A 26264-nucleotide genomic window follows, 5' to 3' on the forward strand; every position below is an offset into this window, starting at 1 on the left:
ATTGGTCTACCGCCAGAAGCTACATATAACCATTACGGAACGAATCCATTTAGTAAGAGGGTACCGCAGGCCAAGAAGCTTTTCTTCGCTTTTTTTTTTAAGAAAAATCGCTCTTTGCCGAAAAGAGCCAAAGAGCAAAGAGTGTTCAAGCCAAACTTAACAATCGATCCGATGATCCGTGAAATCATATTTTACGCCAGCGCTATCCACGAGCATGTTTGGTCGGATTGATAATCTCCGAACAGGTTCGAGATATTGTCTGTCGCTGAACGACAAAAAAAGTGAATAAAACTGGTATCAGTAGGTATTGTAGCAAGAAGTTGTATGATAAGAATAAATAGATGCTTCCTTCGAAGTAAGTAGACCAAATGTTTTTGGATTCATTCCAGTACTATTGAAATTAACTTATTATACAGTCTACAGTTAACGGGATGGGTTGCAATCAAAGTTACAATACTCACTTAGTGAAATTAAATTTTGTATGTGGAATCAAATTTCTGGTGCTGAAATGTTCCGAATGTTGCAAAAAGCCTTCGGTGGTAATTGTATGTCGCGAGCAAGTGTTTTTGATTGGTACAAGTTGTTCAAAGAGGGTCGAGAACGCCTTAACGACAAACCACGTCCAGGACGACCATCATCATCAACTTACTGGGATCGTTGGAATATCGGAAGGACCAGTAAAAACCATTTTGAAAGATGATTTGGACCTAAGAAAAGTGGAGGCAAGATTGGTATCAAAATCACTCATTGATGCTTCATGATTTTTTCTCTAAAAATTTTACCACTATCGTTCCGCAACCACCGTATTCGGCTGATTTAGCTCCATGTGACTTCTGACCATTCAGCAAAATCAAACGGCCGCTCCGGGGTAACCTTTTTGATAACATCAAACCAGGGGTGGAAATAAGCAAAGTTTTTGATTCACAGTAAATAAAAATAGTTAGTACTATCTTTTCATATCACATATTCATTGTAGATATTATAATGATCTGTAACGAATGATTTTGATAAGAAAAATTTTGATTTTACTTAGAATTTATAAATGTCTTCATCATTATCAGTATTACTGTCTAATTCGGAATCAACATTTCAACAAAGTTTTCTGGAGTTGATTTATATTACGCTATTTTGCTTGAATATCATACACAGAAGTAACAGGAGTGCAGGATTTGACTGCGCCAATTCAAACGCACCATTGAAACGTTGCGCTACAGTTACTTCTTTAAACCAAACTCATGTCAAATAGTGTTTCATTTGGTTTAATCTAGATAGTGCATAAACATCATCATCAGCATCAACCAGCTGGAAGTAAAATATATTTTTTTGTCGCTATAATCACTATTTGGTGTGGTATATTCTTTTACTAATTTTGCATTGCGTATTGATATTGCGCAGCGAAAACTGTAAAATTAACATTATCAATAGTATTACGATCCAATCTGATTATTTTCATAAAACCATGATCTAGCATTCAGCAGGAGGTGATTACGGATTAGATTTGGGAGAATAAATAAAGAATTTTGAAATTTTGAACAAAATCTCTCTATTTTTTACCCATAGTAGTTTAATTACACACGTAGAAAAAAATCGTGTAAATTTACGTCTTCTGAGACCGACATATATGAGCGTCAAAAATAGTTAAATTTTACAGTAAATCTAACTTATTTTAATGCATTTTGCCATATTTTTGAACGCTAAAACATGTTAATTCAAAGGTTTGGTTGAAATGTGTATTTATATCATTCTTGTAAAATTCAGTCGTTTCACGGATTACGTTCTTATGAATTGTGTCATATGGCGTCATGCATGAATTACGTCTAGCTAAATTTCAATAAATTTACCCCCACTCCCCTCCCCTTTTTGTCATAATTAATAAAAAAAAATTAAACCTCCTCTACAGAATTACGTAACAACTTTCGAACCCTCTCTCCCTCATCCTCCTTAGAGAAATTTTTTTTTATTCTTGTTTTGGTAAAACAATGCCTTTCAGTTTATTTATTTATTTGGTGCAGGGAAAAGCCCATTGGAGTAAATTTTTGTCAAACTAACATAAAACCATCCAAGCGATACATTCCCCTTAAATTTAGTTCTATGGAAATTAACACTAATTAGGCAGTAACCTTAGGTATGGTTTTTGATAACATTACGTTTTATTAAAATCTGATATGAATTTATTTGGACATAGACTATCTTGATCTGCAAACTAGAGAATTTTTTTAGCAAATTTAAAGAAATCTCAAAATTGGCATTTCAACCCTAAGCACCCTAACTCCACAACCGAAAGTTGTATCTGAAAAAAAGAATCCGACTGTTTTTATGGCATCTGAAGGCCTCTCAGTTGAATCTAAGATGGTAAAAATCGGCTGAGCGATTTTTGACCAAACATCATTTTCCTTTTTTTTGTGCATATCACTCTGCGATTCCGGAATCAAAATGAAATTTAGGAACTTTGTATGAGATCGTAAGTCCTTTCATTTGAATCTAAGTTTGTGCAAGTCGCTTCAACCATCTTCGAGAAAATTGAGTGACAATATTTGTCACACACACACAAATATTGTCTCTGTTCGTAGATCTCAATCGAATGATATCGATTCGGTCTTCCGGGCCTTGATTGAGAAATCGGTTTCACAGTGATTGCATAGCCTTTCTATATAAGAAAGGCTAACATTGTTTGCATATTGGGTTTTCTTACTACTGATAAAAAACAACGGGGACGGGTATAGCGTGATGGGTATATCGATGCCTTTCATGCAGCCCACCTAGGTTCGATTACCAACTCCGCACATAGGATCAGATAGTTTTTCTGGCCCGAAGAGTCGAATTACTTAAGGTTAAAACCTCTATAATCGAAACAAAAAAATGAAATTCGTTTCACTATCGCATCCACCATATTTACCACATTTAGCCCTCAGCGACTGTTTGGTTCAAAAAAGATGTTTTCTGGAAAGAGATTCGTGTCAAATGATAACACCATCACTGAGACTGGCGCGGTTTTTGAAACTCTTTAAACAGTTTTGTTGTTCTTCAAGCAGAATAGGTTGATGAATAAAAGCGAAATTCCGAGAAAAATGAGTGTTATTTTCTTTGTCAAACCTGATATTGGAATCACCTTTTTAATCAGCTATTTCCAACTTTCAATGATTCTAATCTTTTATTTCTATTTGTTAATCATTTTGATTTCCCATGTATATTTTTCCTCATAATCAATTTAATATCGAATTTCGTTAAAAAAAATAGCAATTCACGAATATCAAAGTGCACAATGCGACAGGTTAAACCATTTTGTAGAGTTTGAAATGACCTTCTCAGCGGTACCACATTTTTTTGAAATAGGATGTGAGTATTATCGCGTTACATATATTACTTTACAAAATAGAAATTTACTCAACAGTGCCAAAAAAGAGCAAGCGTGCTTTTGACCGAACGTCAACGCAATAGTCAGTTCATAAAATGCACTTTATCAACCTGACCCTTTGACCAACCAGTCCCGGTCTCCCCTTTTGAACTTAGATAACAGATTAAGAGTACAGTTACTCTGATACTACAAATTTTCAGTGACGAGAATCGAACCTCGTTGTTTGCCAACGCTTGTGCCGGTTCAATAATGTGTTGAAGATATTTAAAATCGACTTACAAATCATTTGGGTATCATTGGGAAGAATATTTATCTTTTTATTTTCGTTAGAGAATGGTTGTCCATAATCTTTTTATCGCTTGTCCGATGTCATTACATAGTCGTGAGCGATCAATATTACGCAGGCACTACTTAAGATTCACGCAATTCGAAGTTGCCTTGTGGCACTGTTGCCATTGTTTAACAGAGTGATTTTTTTGCTGGTACCTTTTTGGTAACACTGTTTTTGACAGATCACGCGTGAATCGTGTCTTGTGTCATTGTCAAATTTGTTCAGTTTGGCCTATAATTTAATCATGAATCTTCGTTTGGTCTATAATTTAATCATGAATGGGCGCTGGCAAAGTTGAAGGAAGATACACTTTCATTATCAAGAGATTATGCCTTTTTCTGGATAAATGGATGCGTCAACAAGCAAAATCTCCGCACCAGCCAGAAACATTGCTAGAGCCTCCAATGCGTCCCAAAAAAGTCACTGTTTGATTTGGATTATGGGCCGGTGGCTTTATTCGTAAAATACTGGCCGATATGTTGGAGAGAGTGTGCCAAAATTGAACCTGACACATGGACCATCTAAAGCAGAGCCGCGGCCAACATTTGTTTAAAATCATCTTCAAACATTAAATTCCATTGATCGTCAATTTCCTCCATTTTTTTGAAAATCGAACCCTTCACTCAGGCAAAATGAGTAGTGAAAATTATAAGGCAAACTTTATGTTGCATCAAAAATCACCAAAATCACCATTTCAAAAGATATGAAAAATATACTTCTATTGTAATGAAACTGACTCTGCAATATACATCTCACTATTATACTATTATAGAATTTATACGAACAACTTATGAATTCAGTTCGCATTCACATCTCGTCCAAGTCAGTCGATAAAACAAAACCGCTTACGTTCGGGACAAAAGAAAGCTAGTACAGTGAGTAAACCAAATGAACAAAAGCTACCGCCGACACGAAAGAATGCAATTGTTGTTGACTTCAGGCAGCGCAAAATTCGACCTTCGATACGAAAATTTGAAAATTTGCTTAAGGAGCAAATGCATCTTTACATTAAACGTGTGCATTTACTTCAATGCAATAAGACAAATAATGTTGTTTACATACAGTTTTATAAAGAGTTGGATGCAATTCAATTCGCACAAAAAAATAACAATGTGCACTATGTGGAGCATGAAAATATCAAGTACAATATTCCAGTATATATGTAAGATAGTGCTATAGAAGTGCGTGTGCATGATCTTCCCTCAAGCGTCATCGATCCTTATATTCGCAAAAATATGTCCCAATTCGGAGAGATTCTCTCTATCGAAGAGAAAAGTGGAAGAACTTTTTCCCCGGTATTCTAAATGGCGTACGTTTGTTACGCATGCGCTTGAAGAAGCCTATACCTTCTTATGTGACTTTCGGTCAGGATACAAGAATTCCGTGCAAATCACTTGTTACCTATGACAATCAGATGGCCACATGTCAATATTGCCAAAAAAAATGTTCACTACGATACGCCATGTGATAAACTAGACAAGGAGACAACTACACTAAAGGACAACGGTACTTCCTTCACACCAACCCCAAGCAACCCCAGTACACCTGTGACAGTCACCAACAACAGTGAAGCATCCCCTTCAATGAAACCATCCAACGTATCCCCTATAGAACAAAGTACACCAGCTGCAGTTAACAACTTACCATCCAACCAACTAGCAACTGAAAACAATGTACAACAAAGCGCATCTCCACCAACTAGCAACGAAAACAACACCAATACTACCGATGCGGCAATGAATGACGAGACGAACCGCGAACAAACTGCCCTCAATCCTCACAGGAGGAAAATGGAAGCTCCTCTCCCCCTAGAAAAAGGGTGACAACGAGATCCAATACAAAAAAAAATATCTAAAAACTCAGCTTAATCGGCCACGTAAAGCTTGTACGCAAATAGGCCTGAATAAAATATCTTTTAAATAAAAAAACTTATGAATTCCACAGCATATGAAAGAAGTTATGTTTGTCATAGAAATTTCGCACAATGTTCTAGAAAATTTCGTATGAATTGCATAAGGCTTTTTATTGGAATTCCAATATTCGTGACTTCATAAGCCGGTCTTATGATTCGCATACGACATTTTTGTAACTGTAACTGACCCTCACTCTTCAGAATTTCCTGGATCAACTGCAACATTTTAATTGAAAAGTGATCAACAAAGACACCTTTGTTAAACTTGTTCTTTAATCATATCGAAATAGTAGTTCTAAATAATTTTAATTTTTAATACTTTTCGTTTCTTTTTAAGATAACTATCATCTATTGCCAAGTAACTGTCTTATTTCGACATCCAACTAGTTTTTCGGCAACTGCGTCTCTAATTTATGCTTTTTGAAGTCTCAAGCATGGGTGCTATGGGTCAAGACAATAGATCGTTTTGTATAGTATTTTATGACATTGTTTCTGTTTTTATTCAGTTTAACACAACACCAGAACTACCTCTGTTGGTGTAAGTTATCAACGTTTCGCACAAGATCCGTTTCCTACGTGAGTAGCTATAGCTCAAAAACGGGAAGATGGCAAATAACAAACGGCACATTCTACTGCCAAACAACGCATGGTGAGGTCTCCATTGATTGCAGTGTACATAAAAGAAAACATACAGTTTAATAATCGAGTCATGAATGAGTTGTACATTTCCCCATGACAGCAATGAAGCCCATAGGGTTCACGTTCGTTTAAAAATTTTGCTTTGAAGATGCAGATCGTAGACACAGGATCCGGACGGATATTTTGATTGGCGATATCAGTTCCAATCACAACATACGAATCACCCCTTTCACTCAGCTTCGGTGCCTGCCATGACTCGAAGAAAAGGCAAGCAAACAGCTGTACAGAATATCGATGAAGCCACAGGTTTTGCATCTACGAAACCCACTTCCAGCTTCGCTGGTGGGAAAATCTAATTGAATTCAAACTGTTTCTCTTATCGTTTGTTTTGAGTAGTGAACAGTTGGAAGCTGTTTTGCGGTTTGTCGGTACGAAGAGAACTGTGTGAACGTTTTATGGCTTATTTAATCGACAGGTGATTTAAATATGAGAAAATATGTAACCATGAGAAAGCTAAATGTGCACAACGTTGAATTGATGCAATCAAGTTCATTTAAGATAAAACATAATCGTTTTGTTTCAGTAACATAAGGATGGTACAAAATGCATTGAAATGATTGGCAAAACATAGAAAATAAATCGGAATTTCGTTATGCTTTTTACATTTCTGACCCTAGAAAGAATCTTTCAATTATTTTAAGGGCGGTTTTCATTGAAAAACACAATTGTCGTGGAATACTCCAGTTGTGCACTTTCGTGTAGAAGTGACAATAAAATTTCGCCAAGGTAGTGCCACTTATTTGTCACTTGAACGTTCAGTAGAATAATTTTACTAGATCAAGATATTTATCAACATTGAATTCTACTATATACCACGTCACTATACACATTTACTATGGATCTCGCAACAATTTAAACATGTAAAATAAACGTCACATTACAGATACGTATTTCGAATATTTTATACATTCATGGTTAGTATATCAGGTTTTAAGTTGATTGAAAGAATGCTGCAATGCTGTTCCTTTTACATGAAATATTATCATATCATATATTATCAACGACCTTGAAGTTAGATGGGACAGAAAGAGGTTAAAAAGTTTTTTGTGTTTGTTTCTCCACTGTGTGTGTGTGTGTGGGTAAAAAAAGGCAGGAAGACTTATTTCCTTGGTCTCGTTTTAGTAAAGACGTGAAATTATTTTTGAAGATCTCTAAACTAAACTAATCGACCATATTTAATTTCCATATGTTGGATTTTTATGTCAATGGTTTTCGGAAAAGGCATGTTTTGCTATTTTTGATTTGAAATGGTGCAGTAATCGTTTTTACAATTCCTTCGAGGCTTTCCTTATTTCTGTGATGTACTCCTTGAACCGAGTATCTAGTTTTCTCTTTGTTTGTCCAATGTATATTTATCACAATGAGAACATAAACTTTTGTATACCTCAGAGTTTTTCAGTTTATCAGTAGGATCCTTTGAAGATACTAGTAAATTTTTCAATTGGTAATTCGTACTACTGAACACTAAATCTAAACCAAAAGGTTTTATTTTCGATTTAAATGGGTATGCCATGTTTGAATGGAAGTCCACCACTATTCTTTTAAAATTTTCTGATAGGGAAATCAAAGATGTAAATAATTGTTGCATTTTTGCCTGAACGTTTTTTGGATAGCTACACTCTTAGAGAATATGAAATTTACACTTGACATGAATTCTGACATGCCGTAATTACTACGGTGTGGATACAATATTACATCTACTAATATGTACAAATTAATTTTACATCTGTATCGATGTGAGCTTCGGCTAAATTACCTGTGAAGTTAATGATATGACTTATTATCACATGCTTTGAATTGTGAATGTAAGTCAATCGGGACGCTCCTTTCATGTGCATCTATTAGGATGTAATTTTTTCTAACACACCTAGAAAAAATCGTGTAAATTTACGTCTTCCGTGACCGACATATACGAGCGCCAAAAATGACTCATTTTTACAGTAGATCTAACACATATTTATTGCATTTAGACATACCTTTGTATGCTGAAACATGTAGAATTACAAGCCTGCTTGGAAGACGGGGTGTGATTTACACATATTAAAAAAACTTAAGTAAAACTCCGTCATTTTTCGTATTACATCCTAATGAATTGAGAAAAGTGTGTAAGAACAAAACAGTCTGTCATTTGGAAAAATCGGGGGGAATTCCGAACCACTTCGCAAACAGGGATAATTTGAACAAATATTCTTGTAAAACATTCATTTAGGGGTAGATGGGGTAAAACGCACCCCCTAAGGAAATGTAGCTATATCTTAACTATAGAGAATAACACGGAAGAGTTTCACGCTATCTTCCGTAATCATTATTTCTCAAAATTACGTAAAAATACTCACTGAGTGCATTGAAAAATACATGAAATATCTATTTTTCCAAAATCCTTAAAAATTGTCTATTGAAATATATGCGGGGCATGATTCCCGATCGTTAAAAACATGAAAAATATACATTTTAAATTACGCGAAGTGACGATTATCTGAACATAGAGGCAGGATGATCTTAAACAACGGGTAAACATCCATCAAAACAACGGATTAATGCTCATGACAACCACGGGGCAATATGCAATAAAGCTTCTTCTTCTTATTTAAAGAAAGCTTTAGACTTTTCGTTGACGAAATATTTTCCAGGTGGAAGATTGTTTACTATTATTCATTAAATTGATAACTTATGGATAATTTTTGTAAGCGAATTCTTGAGCATTCGGGTCGTTTTGCCCCAAAAATATGAGACGATAAATTTGACGATTTTTCTATGAAATTGCAAATACATCGTCTGTATTAGAACTAATTCTAGAAACTCGAATGTTTGGCAAAGAAGTTCACTGGATGCATAATTAAAATCGTCTTCCTCACCCTACAAAATTACTACTATAGTTCTGTTGTTATGGCGGACTTTCGGTTTGATTAAAATTTCAGTTAAAAAAATTGGTAACTTTTGAGAAAAGCAAAAGGTGCATTATGCCTCGGGGGTAGTTTTAGCCCATCTTCCCCTATGATTTCGTAATGAATAAACTTGTTTCAATCCACCTTGTGGTATGTTAATGTCTCTCTCATGTGACTCATATTGACACATATAATAATATGGAATTCTTCGAAAAAGTTTTCTTTCCTTCTTGAAATAAAACAAAAAACCTTATTTTTGCATGAGCTAGTACAGCCTACAAAATTAAACAGTTTCACTTTTTCCGGTGTTTCTGTAATCGGAAACCTGGATAGTTTGTAATTTGTTTTACGCCGCTTTAAGCGACGGTATAAAAGTTGTAATTTTTTGCACCCTGTATTCCCGGAGCTGAAAGCCGAATCCGGTTGACATTCAGGAGTATTTTATGGGATCATAAGGGCAAATTCAGTAGTGTTTTAGTTCTAGATGCATAATTTATGCCAGTTACAAAATTTAAATCGTGGATTTTATAACAAGAAAAAATGGCAGCCCCAGCAGTATTTTACTCGTGTTTCAAATATACAAAAAATAGAACGGCATCGTAGACCAGTTTTAAATTTGACAGAAGAACTGGTCGAATAAATAAAACTAGAACGGCTTGCTGGAGATACGTTTGTTCCAGTTTGAGCTCTATTATAGATCTTCCATATAGAACTACTAACTGCTGAATTTGCTCTAAGCCCTTTTTATTTGAATCTACGTTTGTGAAAATTAGGCAAGCCATCTCCGAAAAAAGTGAGTTCCAATTTAAAGTATCTGACCACTATTTTTGGTGCTTCTGAATTGGGAACCGGGAACCAGGAAAACCCGAATCGGTTTATTTAACCGTCTGCTGACAATGACTATCGATTAAAATAGTTGTGACTAGAGTCTAGATTTTTTCTTTGCTTCGCCTCTTTGAGCGAAGGTATAAGATTTGTATCACTCTTCTCCATGTATTTCCAGAACCGGAAGTCGGATTCGAAAAAAATTCTAGATTCTTGTATGAGACCAGTGTTGGTGAATGCCGAAAATTTGACAGAAGCTGCTATATTGCTATCTATATTGTATACAACATTTTCAATCCGGTAGAAGATGCTACAAGAACTCGAGTCTCTCAATGCATGAACCGCGAGAGAATTTTTCTACATTTCTTCGCTCCACTTCATACTCTGAGTATTTCACGGCCCTTAAACAAATTTACAGTCTGATAATGATCGTTGCTGTGTGGAATTTCCCAAGAGAGAATCGCAAGTTGATGATGATTCGACTTGATGATTCTCATACTAGGTTGCAATATTTCAAAACCCTTGTGTGGAACATTCACAGACATTTTCATAGACATAACTTATACAAAGTTTATATGCACATAGTTAGAATAAGCGGCAATAGTAAAATGATTTTATCGCAATTATCCACTGCCCATACAGAATCGGATCACGAAACGAGAATAAGCGAACGTTTGTTGCTTCAGAGAGGATCCCCACAGCAGCGTTCTAACCTTTGATTCTCAGAAATGTCATCGAGAGAAATTCGCTCTCGCACTGGTGTCTATTCTATGTTAAATGAGAACAACCAATAATTAACGTGAATGATTTTTTCCGTTACAGTCCTGTAGCGTCAGTTCTATTCCGGAGTTTTCAGTTATCATTTTATTAAATCAAATGCGAAACTACGAGCGATATGGTCAAATAAATCTTTATAGTCCACATTCTGAACAAATTTGAAACTTGTTCATGGCGAAAAACAAAGCATGTCGTATTTTTGGGCGTGAAGACTTCATATGTAAATTAGCTATGGAATTACCGACATGAAATATGAAGACAAACACTAGAAAAGATCCGTGTGAGTGCAAATGACAGTTTCTCCTTGTTTACTTTTTTTTCGATTGTTATAGTCCTATCGGGAATCTCACTATTTAAAACTTTACATAGAATAATAACTGAAACCATCAACTTTCGATTTGCAGATAATAAATATGCCGTAATAATTGAAGGAAAAAGTAAATAAAGAAAAACTATCATTTGCACCTCGGACCTTTTCTAATGTTTATCGAGATATTTTTACATCTTTTGGGAAATAAATTTAGATCAATTGCGAAGCTCCTTTTATAGGCATATGTTGAAACGTAATTTTTTGTGATTTTTTCGTGTTGTGCCACTGAAAATTTTCAGTTTATTGCGCACCCGAATTTCGATGTAACAGTAGAACAATACTTTCAGGATACTCGGTAATGATATGTACCGGTAGTACAACCGAAACACTTGTATTATGTTGAATGAGTGTTAATTTGTGTTTACCTGAATGTACTCGTCGTATCATATAAAAATCAGCGGCAGTTTAGTCCTGGCCTATCCACGGGTACCACAAAACGATCGTCTTTCAACGGAATCGTCATCAATGATCGGAAACGACTCAATATAATCGTGTTCCACGACCTGACCAGCCATAAAACTATTAAAATATGGCCCTTAACTCAATAATTAATATTTCAACGAAGTTCTTGAGCAAAGAGATCACGCATCTTCGTCACAGCTTAAGCTCCCTACACGCCGGACGACGCCGGATCCTTAGTGGGTTTATTTCAATCGAATTGTTGAACGTCGCATGCCCTCCCGTTGTTTAATGTGTCTCGGTTCCGAGCCCGGGAAGAATAATCTCCACTGGCACTGCGCTCGACTGAACCAATCTGAACGATATTTCACTCAAAGCTACCTCAACACCTGACAACTAAGCGATCACATTTGCCGAAGGATTACATATGGTCAGTTATATTATGACCCTGCTCGATGAAAAGACACACGCGTGGTAATTAAGGATCGTTCACAACCCTGCACGAACGGGTAACACTCACATACCCCGAAGAACTGCTACGGATCATCGAACTTTTGCGGTTATTTTCGATGGTTAATTAAAAAATTCAAGCAAACCTACCGCGCGGGACCGGGCGAAAATATTGAGGTCATTTACTCGAACTCGAGCATTAAAGTCCCATTAAGTGACACAGTGTTTATGTGGAAAGAAACTCCACTCTTTCACCGAAAGACGGTCGATTTGCATTTTCGCATCGGTTGATCTCGCTCGGTCTCGCTGGATGGACCACTGTGTTACGTGGAACGTTGGAACAGCTGAACTGTTGAAATCTCATCTTACTGTTCAATGGACAGTACGAGAAACGCACAAAACTCCTTGGAGACTCCGAACTGAGAACAGCTACAGAGGACAGATTAAATTAGCATAAAAAATCGTTCGACATTATATTGGTATCGAACGACTGTGGTAACGGTAGAAAATTGCGAATTGATTCGAACCATGCAGCTCGTGATATCCTACAAGATCTTAAGTTGTTCGGTTTGATGGTTTTTGAACGAAATGAAAGGTATGGAACAGGGTGCGTACTTGTTTCAAAACGTTCCCATGCTGAAGACTTGCTATACTATTTAAAAAACTGGTACATTTTAAAGCAAACATTTCTTTAACTTTTCGTTTGAGTGTTTGAACAGAATGATTTTACAAGGATAATTTTTTTAAATATTACCATTTAATTCTGTTATAAGCGTATCACGTCACTATACAAATTCACTATGTATCTCACGACACTATAAATCTTGTATAATAAACGTCACATCACATATACGCATTTCGAATACAATTTATATTTATATTCAGTGTGATAGGTTTGTTCAGTTATTGAAAGAATGCTACAACGTTGTTCCTTTTATATGAAACGGAAGTAGGTAGATTCCTACAACAGGTATAAATACCTCGAAAAAAATATCTAATTTGTTTAGGGTCGGGAGAGGTTAAGTGTTTTCTATGTTTGTCTGTCCCCTGTGTGTAGGTAGTAACTTAAAGAGCCAGGAAGACCTATTTCCTTGGTCTCTGTTTAGTAAAGAAATGGAATTATGTTTGAAAATTTCTAGACTTTCTGCAGAAAATAATTTCCATGGGTTGGAAATTTGTCTTAAAATTTTTATGTCGTTTGTAGTGAAATCATGGTTTTCGGAAAAGGCATGCTCAGCTATTTTCGACTTGAAATGGTGTGATAAACCCCGTTCCAAATCCTTGGATGCTTTCCCTATTTCCGCTATGTGTTCCTTGAAACGAATATCTAATGATCTCTTTGTTTGTCCAATGTATAATTTATCACAATGAGAACATGAAATTTTGTATACCCCCGATTTTTTCAATTTGTCAGTAGGATCTTTAGTAGATCCTAGTAAAGTTTTCAACTGGTTGCTAGTACTACTGAACACTAAATCCAAGCCAAAGGGTTTTATTTTGATTTAAGTGGATATGCCATGTTAGAATTGAAGTCTACCGATATTCTTTTCAAATTTTCTGATAGGGGGGTCAAAGCTGTAAGTGATAATTTTTCCAATGATCTTAATTTCTTATCGAGGATTGTTTGGATTGAGCGCTCCGGATATCCATTGAGCTTTCCAATCTCGAAGATAAAATTTTTCTCTTTCACTACCGCATCATCTCTGAGGGGTAAGGTTAGCATTCTGTGAAACATATGGTGAAATGCTGCCATTTTGTGTTGGTGAGAATGGTTAGAAATATTAGGTATAACTCGCTCTGTATTGGTTGGCTTCCTATATATTTCGAAAGATAAAGTTTTTGCCTCCCGTATAATAAGAACATCTAAGAAAGGTAAACTGTTGTTTGTCTCCCTCTCGCAGGTGAATTTTATGTTCCTATGTAAATTGTTGATTGTATCCAAAAAAATTTCCAAATCGTTACGCTTGATGATGCAAAATATATCATCAACATATCTCCACCAGCGATTAGGTAGTAATCCTTGTTTATTTAAAAGTTCTTCGAGGCTTGCCATAAACAATTCACATAAAAATGGGGAGAGCGGATTACCCATTGGGGCCCCTTGTAATTGTTTATAAAATTCCCCTCTGAATTTGAAATAATTTACATCCATGCAAAGCCGGGTTAGAGTAAGGTAAGACCTTACTTTGCATTTCCATAAACTATTACTCTTTTGTTTAACTAACCAATCTTCCAACAGATTGATTGAGTCCTTCACCGGGACACTTGGGAATAAGGCAGCTACATCGAAAGATACCATTATTTCGTCATCTTCGATTTCACCTGAGTTCAGTTGTAGGTATCTACCTACTTCCGTTTCATATAAAAGGAACAACGTTGCAGCATTCTTTCAATAACTAAACAAACCTATCACACTGAAGATGAATATAAATTGTATTCGAAATGCGTATATGTGATGTGACGTTTATTATACAGGATTTATAGTGTCGTGAGATACATAGTGAATTTGTATAGTGACGTGATATACTTATAACAGAATTAAATGGTAATATTTAAAAAATTTATCCTTGCAAACATTTCTGTTAATCTGAAGCGAATAATTTTAAACTTGCTCAGATTTTGCCGTTCATTGTACCATAAATAAGAACGAAAACCAAGTTTAATGACTGTTCTTTCGAAAAATGAAAGGGTTCCTAAAATAATAAGAATCGATCAAATTAAGTACATTTTGAAAAGGAAGCAAGGGTTAATCATAATCAAAGGTGTCTTTTTATATGAATTCTGAGTAAAAATATATGAAATTTAGTTAGAACGAAAATTTTTGTGATGACTTGAATAGTAAAAATCTGTACTGGATAGAATTTTACAAGCTATTTTATAAAATTCGCTTGCTGCATTAACTTTCTAATTAATAAAATTAATTTTCCACTATATCAAATACACTTGAAGTCGTGACTGATTGATGATCACGTAATTTTCACCTGCCTAGCATACGACTTAGGCTTGTGCAACTTCATAAACTTGTTGTACCGTGCTCTGAGAAAAAAATGAAACTTACACTTAACGTAAATTCAAGGATGCCGAAATGTTTTGAGTGATGATAGAATATTATATCTGTTAAGGAGAAGGTAAGGGATAAACAGTTTCGGAAAATCGTTTATTTTTACATTTTCTTGTAGTTTACCATTTCAAAAATATTGTGCCAAAATTTTAAATCAATTGAAACAAATCCGTGAACACGATCCTGCAAAATCTACTGAACCGATTCTCTTCAAGCTTGGAACACACATTCTTGGTATAAAATGCCTCCCCCCAACGTTTTGGAAATTTTTCCATTTTCATATTATGGTAGTTTTTCACCTCAAAATTGGCGGAAAATTTAGCATAAGATCGCGTGGTTTGCCTGAATATGCCACGAACTGTTTGAAAAATCAAAATAATAACTTGAGAACGACGGAGGGGGAGAAATGGCTCGAACTTTAAGTAAATTTAAGAGCATTTTTGATTTCAGATAATTCTACGACGAGTTATCGTGTTCACCGCGCAACGTGATTCTCAAAAGAGGTGTTAAAAATGCTCTGTCCACGCCTTATTTTTCAATATAATCATACTGAAATTTAACTAAATATTCTTAATGAATAAATGATGATGCTTCATAATGTCAAACAGTTTGAATAAATTTACTTCAACTGTTTTTTCGTAAAAAATTACAAACAAAGTGTTTTTGACTCAAGTTATCCCTTACTCCCACTTAACATGGTCAAATAATAAAGGTCAAGGTCAATTACAGCTAAATTAGCTTTCAAGTGGAATAATATAATTCATTTTTACATGCTTTGAATTGTAAATAAATTAAATTGCGACGCTTTCTAATGTGCATCTATACAAATTTAAATTTATACATTTTTTCATAATGTGCATTCACCTACTAAGGAGTGTATCCGATAAGTAGTTAGCAACATTCAAACAGTTATTACTCTGAAATGGTTTAATTTATTGCAGCGTGTTTTGCGGTGACATGTTTGTTAACATGTCAATAACAGCTGTGCAATCGATTGGTTTCGGTACGGTTTATCGTTCCAATGATGAGTCGAATTAATCCGTAAACGCGAAAGAAAATTCTGCACACTTGGTGCTCAGAAAGTGGTGTCACGTACAACGAAATTGCAAAACGGGTGAAAGTGCACCACACCAGTCAAAAATATTATCGAGAAGTTCGGTAAGACCCTTTCCATGAAAGATTTGCCCCGATCCGGTAGGAAAACAGGTCCCAGCCAGCCCGGCCGGGACTTAAAAGTGGTTGAGTACATCAGGAAAAACCCATCGGCGTCGACGCGGGATTTGGCCAAGCAGTTCAACACCAGCATCAGGATGACTCAACAGATCAAAGTTCGGAACTCCCTGAAAACGTACAAGAAACAGATGGTGCCGAAAAAGTCCCTGGTACGGCAAGTTCAGGCCAAAACAAGAGTGCGAAAACTGTACAACCGGATTCTACAGAATAAAGTAGGATGTATCCTGATCGACAACAAAACCTACGCCAAGGAAGACTCTCGAGCGTTACCCGGACCGCAATATTATACGAAATCGGTGTACCAGGACCTAGACGACGCTGACACCACGGTGGCGATGAAAAAGTTTGGGCAGAAGGTGTTGGTCTGGCAAGCAATTTGTACCAGTGGTTTGCGGTCGTCGATTTTCTTCACGAAGGACACAATTAACGCCAAGGTGTACGAGGAAGAATGTTTGAAGAAGATAATGCTGCCACTGTACAGAAAGCATAAGGCTCCTCCTCTCTTCTAGCCGGATTTGGCTTCAGCCCACTACGCCAACTCCAGTCTACAGTGGTTGTCAAAAAATAATGTACAATTCGTGGAAAAGGACATCAACCCACCGAACTGCCCGGATCTTCGGCCAATTGAAAGGTATTGGGCAATTGTCAAGCGGCACTTTCGGAAGGAAGGTACAGTGTTCCAAAACATGCAGGAGTTGAAAAAAAAACTGGACAGCTGCCACCAGGAAAGTCACAAAAGTAACTGTACAGAATTTAATGAATAATGTCAAGTCTAAAGTGTGAGCGTTTCACGGAAACTAGAATTTCCTTCAATATAATCAGTGAAATGCATAAAAATGTAATTTTTCTACAATATATCGAAAACTGATGTCAAAATATGTTTTTTTTGCTTTTTCATTCAATAATCAATGTTGCTAACTACTTTTCGATACACTCCTTATCTGTTTCCAAAACACAAAAGATAACTCATCCAAGAAAAATTCGGGTCGCGCGAGGAGATCAATCATCGACGCTGCGAAGGAGTATGACAGACGATCAGAAACATTACTTTTTGCATTCAATTTATCTTCATTGTATGTATTTTCTGAATGCCCAAACGTTTTTCCCACAACTTTTTCTTGGACACCACTTTTAAACAGTTGACAGTTTCCGAGTTACAACCTTTGAAGAAAGTGTAAGAAAAATATAGCCACCGTACCTCGGTGAATGACCTTAACATTAAAACCGAGGGTAAATAACGTAACGTACCATAAAACATCCACTCTTTTTTACAATTTAGTCTTGAGTCGAGAAAACCAAATTGTTTGCCATATCGAATACGTGTACAAAGTTTAAACTAAATCGGAATATGTGAAATTTTATGTCTTGCTACCCATTTCTAGAATTACTTTTCTTGATCAAAAAGCCAATTTGCTCTTGCAAACTTAAAAGCTAAATTTCCCTTGAAATATTAGCATAGTCAAATTAGTTCAAGTAAACACTCAATTGAGCTAATGCTCTTGTTTTGTGGAAAGAAATCTATCTATTTTTGAATATAAGACAATAGTCAACCTAACGTTACTTTATCAACATGCTTTGAATCTATTGCTAAAATACGGAAGGTGAACATTTACAATAAGAAAGAGTCATTTCACTAAAACAACACACCAAAAAAAATCAAATTTGAGAGAAGGAAATGTAATATATTCAATCCAGAGTATTTAAGATAACTTATGTGACATCCAGTTTTAATAACTTTGTATTGCTGTTCTTTTCGGCTTTCGCTTCGCCGTTTCATGTCTTCCAAGCTCAACCATAACGACTCCATAGCATTTCAACAGTTTTATTGATACTAACATATTAAATATGTTGTTTATTGAGCAAGTTTATCGTAAAGCTGCTCGTTTTCCGACTAAGATAAGCGAGAATATCGCTCGCCTCCACCTGCCCGTAGCTTTGTTGAACTTTTCATCGACTTTGTTGTTCCCATAATTCTGTGTTCGGAGCGACCGTGGCCTCGACCCAAAACGGATCACCCGTCATTAATCATTCATATTGCCTCTCGAATTTCTGACTGTTGAAGGTTCCTTCACTTTCGGCGATCAGTTCGTGGGGCCCCTTCAAAGTGAACGAGCATCTCAATTTCTTTTGACCACAATCCATCAGTCAAACTGCACGATAAAGCTCCGAATTCGAACGGCTAACGATAAGAAATCAATCATATGTTGGACTTTCCTCCCAACTTTTTTTTCTATCCTATAATGCTTCAAACGCACTGATTTAAAAAATGATACTGTGTTCATCATTTGGTTGATCTTGTACTAAATCAGGATGATACTTGCTCGCTTAGGATGCTATTATTATTTGAACAAGGACCGACACATTTCGTGGTCATAAATTGCGAGGAAAGTATTGTCAAACAAAACCGTACAGCTTACTAAAGTACCATTTTCGAAGAGTAAGTTCCTACGCGCTGCCGCAATTAATCATGCTTTGGGGCGAGATTTATCACATCACTAATCCAGACAGATGATGCGCAAAAGATCGGTAGTTGGCTTAATAGCTTCTTAATTATTTTCCTCTCCATAATCTCGGAAAAAATAATAACAATAATAACAATCGCGCCGAATTGTACGTCCGTAGGCTGAAGCTTTTCGTTGGCCGTTTTCATGTTGTCGGAGCGGCGGCATGAGTCGTCGCCATTCGTGCGCCTTTCGCTTAACCGAGCATACACAAACATACATACAGCAAGGGATGAAGGTACACAAAACAAAATAACACCTATCATCCTTCTGGACCGACCCGTATGTATGCCGCAGCCCCGCCGAAGATTCTTCCGTGGGCCATATTTCATATTTTGCTGCATAATGGTGGGTTATGAAATATGGCGTGTGTGTTTCGCGGGCCGTTGCGCCTTTGCATCGACCAACGGATTTAGATGAAGTGTGATGTTGGTGAAAACATCAAACTGATGAAATAGGTTCCGTGGATTGATTATCCTTTAGATTTTTATGATATTATTTATGATAGATCAAACATAAAAAGATCCTAGACAAAAGCCGAGTGTGAAGATGTAAATCACACTACAAATTTTAAGCCCTTTGATAATATCTCATAAATATCGAGAGCTTTTCTATGCAGTTCCTAAACTTCAAGACTGTGAAACGTTAGTTTTGCATTTCAACTCAACTTGAATGATGCACTTGCTGAAAACATTGTTTCGAGCAGTTTTTGTTGTCAATACGACTAATCTTACTATGGGGCGTCTTTTCAAAATTGACCCTGTACAAGAATCCACGCAATAACATAATTTTTTCTCCATATAATCAGAATCTTTCTAGGATCGAAAACCGAATACCGGTTAAACTAAAATAAGTTAATTTGGTCGTGGACTATCAAAATCAACAAACCTAAACCACTCGATGATTTTTAGTGAAATTTACCTTTTTACCCTAATCACCCTCTATCTTCTGAACCGGAAGTCGGATCTGATTATAAAACGTGCTTAATCCACCTAGCAGTGAGATGATACCATCTTTTTATCAATCCGCGTGAACATTCTTCGGTGTTTTAGTTCTCATGACATTATTTTAATGACCGTCGTTTTAAGACGCAGTTTGAGATTTTAGTCATTCAGACATTACCGTGTAATGTCGAAACTGCAAATCGGATCGAATTTCAATTTAAACGTGTGATAATCGATTGAACATTCCATGAGATGCCACTTTAGAATTTACGGTTATTTACGGTACTTCTAGAGCCGGTATTTAGGAGCCAGCATAACCTAAAAGGATTCCTATAGCCATAAATTAATATGACGAATGAATTGCAATAGTTTTGAATTCAACTTTGAAGCTTTTTTGGGATGGTAATCTTCTATATCGGTTTGAATTTTAAAAACTCATCACCCTGTAATTCCAGAATCGGAAGTCAGAATTTTTGTTTTTGAAATTCGATTTGGCCTTTTTCTGAGAAAACGATTGAGCTTTGAAAAACGATTCGATACTGGAACCGGAATTCGAAAATCGGTGTAGCTGAAGTTAGTTAAATTCACCTGAGAAGTTGTAGAGTTAACATTTGATTAAAATGTTAAAAAATCAGTGTAGACATCTTTGAATACCTTCCGAATCGAAAACTAAATACCACTGAAACTGAAATAAGTATATTTGGTTATGGACTATCCAAATCTGCAAACCTGATAAACCTGATAATTTTTTGTGAAATAGGCATTTTTATACTAAACACCCTGTATCCCCTAAACCGAAATTTGGATCTGACAAACAAGCAAGATGTTTTATAGAATCTTAAGACTTTTCATTTGATTCTGAGATCGGTTCAGCCACGAGAAAAATGAGTTGCATTATTTTAATTTCGTTTCACATATCATCCTGTGGTTCCGCAATCAGAAGTCGGATCCAAACGTAATTCAGGAACCTTGTTTGGGAGTTTACGACTTTGCATATGAATGTGAGTTTGTAAAAAAACGGTTCAATCATCTCCGAGAAAATTGAGTGAAATTATTTGTCACACACGTATTTGCTGATCTCGACAAACTGAGTTGAATGGTATATGCGAGTTATGTTCTTCCAGCGTTTATTATTGCAAGTAGTATAAATCAAAATAATTGTGGAATTACTTTCAACTTGAAAATGCTGCCATCATCTGGTTTACATACGTCATATTCGAACGATTATGTTGCCAAAAAAGAACCATCCTAAAATCGGTCCGAGGCAAAATGTTATGAAAAAGGATGCTGTACACAGCGTTTTTGGTATTTAGAAACAATTGTATGTAACAGTATAAATAATCGTGTTTCACGTTGCTCCCAAGCATTGCTTTTTTCATACAGCGCTCATAACTCCTACTATTGGAATTAGGCTAATGTAGATATCTCCGTTAAAAATAGACGGAGTTTAACAATCTATGGCTTGTTGGATAGCTATTACCCTACGAAATCTAAGTCTGAAAACATATTCTGTTTTCAAGGTCAATTGCGACAGATATGGTCTACAAACTGTAAATTTTGACATAAAACTTTGTATAACTCAAAAAGTAAACATCCGATCTCAAAACCATTAAATAGCGTTCTGGGTGACGGGGAGACCTTTCATTTGCGACTAGTTGATCAAAATCGGTCCAACCATCTCTGAGATCTCGACCTCTTAGTTGACAACACACACGATTGGTATATGACATTCGGCCCTCCTTGGAAATTTTTTCTAAATTTTGAGCAAATTCTATAGCTTTTTTTTATATTAAAAAAAAGGTAAAACGAGAAGTTTTATGGGATCTTAAGACTTTTCATTTGAATATAAGATGGAGGAAATCGGTTCAACCATCTATGAGAAAAATGAGTGTCATTATTTGAATTTCGTTGCACATATCATCCTGCAGTTCCGGAACCAGAAGTCGGATCCAAATAAAATTCAGGAACCTTGGATTTTTTGTATGAATCTCATGGCATTTCTCTTGAAAAACACTGGTGTCGTGGATTGCTCTGGGTTTATACTTTCGAGTAGAAGTGCAATTTTTCGATGGTGTTTCATTGCCATATCTGCTCGAAAGTGCAAAACCTGAGCAATCCACACCACCAGTGTTTTTCAATGAAAAACGCCATAAGTTTGTAGATAAAACTTTTATTTTAATCTAATAGGTTGAGTAGTCTTTCAGAAAATTGAAAGTCTTTGAGAAAATTGAAGAGTTCTAGACTCCTTTTATTAGGATAAAGAGGTAAAGTCACTTTCACAAAAATGTCAATATTTCCGTTAAAAATATACGGATTTCGAAAAACTTTAGCTCGTTTGAAAGGTATTATAACATCCAATGTATGGAATCTACTTTGTTTTTGAGGTCAATTGAGAAAGACATTGTCAAAAAATTGTACGTTTTGATATAAAACTTTTTATGAAAAGTAACCAACGAATCGAAGAGCGAAAACAATAGCGTTCTGGTTGACAAAAAGACCTGCGTTCCTCGGAAACTTTTTCCAAAATTTGAGCGATTACTATACCTATCTTTTATATTTATAAAAATAGGTAAAACGCTCTCACAAATCAAACATCGAGTTGCTCTATGCGGTTCGTTGATGCCGTAGTGAACGTTGCTATACGCATGAGCAATTTGTTTTCAGGGCTTTCGAATTTCTCATAGAATTATTTTCGTGAGAAAATTTCTCATGCCAACAAATAAGTTTGTACGGAACAGAGAAAATTTATACCTAAATATTCAAAACAAATTTTAGCAGTGACTTTGACAATAGATATGTATTCCTACGTCGAAACTTTGATCAACCAAAACCTTTGTAGTTTTTCCAGATATTCCTCGAAATGACAATTCCTGAAAATCGATGCAATGGCCTTTTCAACCAATTGAACCTACCGATGCAGCTTAGAATCACTTGTTCCGGCTTCCGTCCATTGCTTGTGTCTCACTCTGTTCTCTAGCGAGAAATAGTAAATATAAGTTTCATTAACTAACGCCAAAAGTTCACCGATTCCACATTAGCATGGTCAAATACGCTTTCGAAGGGCGATCGCGTTTGTGTTTTTGGTCCAGTTTCTGCGGCAGGGTATTGTTCTCAGCTGAAGAATTTTGTCCCAAATACGGCGTTTACGCTCGATAGTCATCTTTATGGCATTCCCCAGCCCGGGCACCATCACTTTCCGGTCGGCCAAAACAATTTAAAGTATTTTTTCTATATTATCGAATAATCGTAACATCAACAAATATGACCTACAAATTGGAACAGTTTTGAACCTAATGGAAAAGAAATTTTCCTTCTTTTACATTGTCGCTTTAGGTAGCGATATGAAATTTTTAACGCTCGCCCAGTAGTTCCGGAACCGGAAGTCGGATCCAGATTTAAATCAGGAGTTTCATTTGTTATTACAACACCTTCTACTTAAACTTAAGTTCATGAAAATTGGCCAAACCATCTCTGAGAAAGCAGGAGTATTTGAGCACTATTTTCGATGCATCCGGAATCGGAAATCGGGAACCAGGACAACCGGAATTAGTTTGATAGGCCGTATACTAACAATAAATAATGGCTGGAATAGTTTCTATAGGCGGGTTGAGTTTTGTTCTTCCGTGCCAGCTGGTATCGTCATTTTATATGGCGGTTTAAAAGCTTTGACACTAATCGTCTTGTAATTGCGGAACCGAAAGTCAGATCCGGATGAAATTTTTCAGTAGCTTTTGAGACAAAATCAGCGTCAATTTAAATCAAGATTTGTGAAAATCGGTTCAAGCGTCACTTAAAAATCGAAGTCGTGCTCTAGTTCCGGAACCGAAGTCGGATTCGGATGAAATATTCTAGAAAATTTTTAATATTTTTAAGATCTCGTTTGAATCTCAGTTTGTGAACATTTATTTTAAATTTTCACATAATACCCTATAACTCATGAACCACCTTTGTACCCATTTTTGGTTCATTTTGTACCCACTAGTTAGTATTGTCACAAAATCGGGCCTTCGGGTCCATTTCACTAGTCAATTTTTCAAGTAATTCCATAAACTTTCCGTATAAGAAAGGCAATAAATATACTTTTATAGAACAAAATCGTTATCACGATTTTGTGATAATACTAACAAGTTGGTACAAATTGAATAAAAGTGAATATCAAGGATAATAAACACTACACCTGCTACTGACGGTTTATCTATATTAACTTTTCGTGCAATTTGTTTAGCGTATTTCTTTATGTTTTCTAAAATTTCTTCTGATAAGATGGAGATGGTGGTCTTGGTCATAACATAAGATAGTAAAATGAAATGATCTGCAATTACATTACCACACGCAACCTCTAAACAATTTTCATTTAAGATACGATTTAATAACTTTTTCGTATCGTTGCACTTTAATTTATTATCATTTTCATATACAGATTTACAATACACAATTTTTATTCACTTATACAGATTTACAGAATTTTCTCCAGAAAAATATAGATTTAAATATGAAAACTCTGCACACTATACGAAATTGAACAAAGCACGCTGTGTGCTTCGTACGCAGAGGCTATGGTGTGTTTTCTTCCGCAAAAGTACGTCATTTTGTACGACACACAGTGGTTCGAATCAATAAAAACCTGTTTTAATCCACCTAGTGGTGTAATGATGCCTTTCTCATATCAATCATACTATCATATATAATACTGCGATTCTTGAAAGAATAATCGAAATCGGTTTGTTTGACCGTTTACTGATAAAAACTACCAATGGGAAATGATTTGAGGTCGATTTGGAAATTTTTTTAAGGTTTTTCCCCATTTTCAGTTATGGTATACAATTTTTAACCCACTCTACCCTCTATTTCCAGATCCAGAAGTCGGATCCGCATGAAATTTGGGAATTACGTATGGGACCACAGGACCTTTCATTTGAATCTAAGTTTGTGAAAATCGGTCGCGCCATCTATGAGAAAAATTAGAACACAAATTTTCTATTTTTGCACATTTTACTCCATAACTCCCGAACCGGAAGTCGGATCCAAATAATATTCAGGAATTTTGTATGGGACTTCAAGACCTTTCATTTAAACCTAATTTTGTGAAAATCGGTTTCATCAGCCATCTCTGAGAAAAGTTAGTGCACTTATTTTCACTATTTTTTGCACATTTTACCCCATAATTCCGAAACCGGAAGTCGGATCCAAATAATATTCAGGAATTTTGAATGGAACCACAAGACCTTTCATTTGAATCTAAGTTTTAGAAAATCGGTCGCGCCATCTATGAGAAAAGTTAGAACACATATTTTCTATTTTTCGCACATTTTACCCCATAACTCTTGAACCGGAAGTCGGATCCAAATAATATTCAGGAATTTTGTATGGGACTTCAAAACCTTTCATTTGAATCTAAGTTTGTGAAAATCGGTTCAGCCATCTCCGAGAAAAGTTAGTGCAAAAAAACGTTACATACACACATACGCACATACACACACACACACACACACACACACACACACACACACACACACACACACACACACACACACACACACACACACATACACACACACAGACATTTTGCCTACTCGACGAACTGAGTCGAATGGTATATGACACTCGGCCCTCCGGGCCTCGGTTCAAAAGTCGGTTTTCACAGTGATTGCATAACCTTTCTATATGAGAAAGGCAAAACGTGGACATAAGTTAGTAGCTGCCAAACCGTTCTTTTAATGCATATAGTTGCTTTTAAGAAATTATTTACAAATATATACCGCGTAATTTGATTCTATCCCTAATTGTTCATGGCCTACTTTGACAAAAATATAACCATAACTTTTTTTTCTGAAGAGATAAAAAATATTTTTCTTCCACGAAGTTTTAGAACTAATGAAAATAATTTACTTTGTCAAATATACCAAAAGTCTAGGTCGCACCATTTCGGATATACAAAGCGTTGTCATGGCAACCCCCCTAAAATCAGTTTTTTATTCATAACTTGTTTCGTGTTATTTTTTATGCATACTTTGTTTGGAATAATTGTAGAAGATAAAAAATCCCATATTTTTGTTGAAGGTAGTGCATAGGTTTGTTGTTTCCTGGCAAAGTTATACAACATTTTACCTTTTTTTTACCTATCGTAAAACCTTACACCGAAGAGAAATATGCAGCTTTATGCAACTGATTTTTACAACATTTATAGGAAAAGATATGCCCAATACTATAAAAAAAATCTAAGTGGAACTCGATGGAACTTTTATTTAGGCCTTTTCAAAGTTAGTTTTAGTTATAGAATTATGGCAACCCTCTTCAAACTAGTTTTCTAATCATAACTTGTTTCAAATTTTTTTTAATCCTTACTTTGTTTGGAATAATTTTTACCTAGGAAACCTTGTACCGAAGCGAAATATGCATCTAATGCAGCAAACTTTTACAATACTTATAGGAAAATATATTCCTAAACTAATTTATTTTCCAATGAGAATATCCTGAGTACTATTCGTGTGATTCATTTTCACTATGGCCATGCTGAAACTA

General features: G+C 35.8%; 1 protein-coding gene across 1 annotated transcript in view; it reads right to left on the bottom strand.

Annotated features, from left to right (window-relative positions):
* Positions 1-26264, bottom strand: part of LOC131437291 (LIM/homeobox protein Awh-like) — a 64392-nt gene that overhangs the window by 32910 nt on the left and 5218 nt on the right. The window lies entirely within an intron of this gene.

The sequence above is a fragment of the Malaya genurostris genome, chromosome 3 (assembly GCF_030247185.1).
Source record: "Malaya genurostris strain Urasoe2022 chromosome 3, Malgen_1.1, whole genome shotgun sequence".
Classification (NCBI taxonomy): Eukaryota; Metazoa; Arthropoda; class Insecta; order Diptera; family Culicidae; genus Malaya; species Malaya genurostris.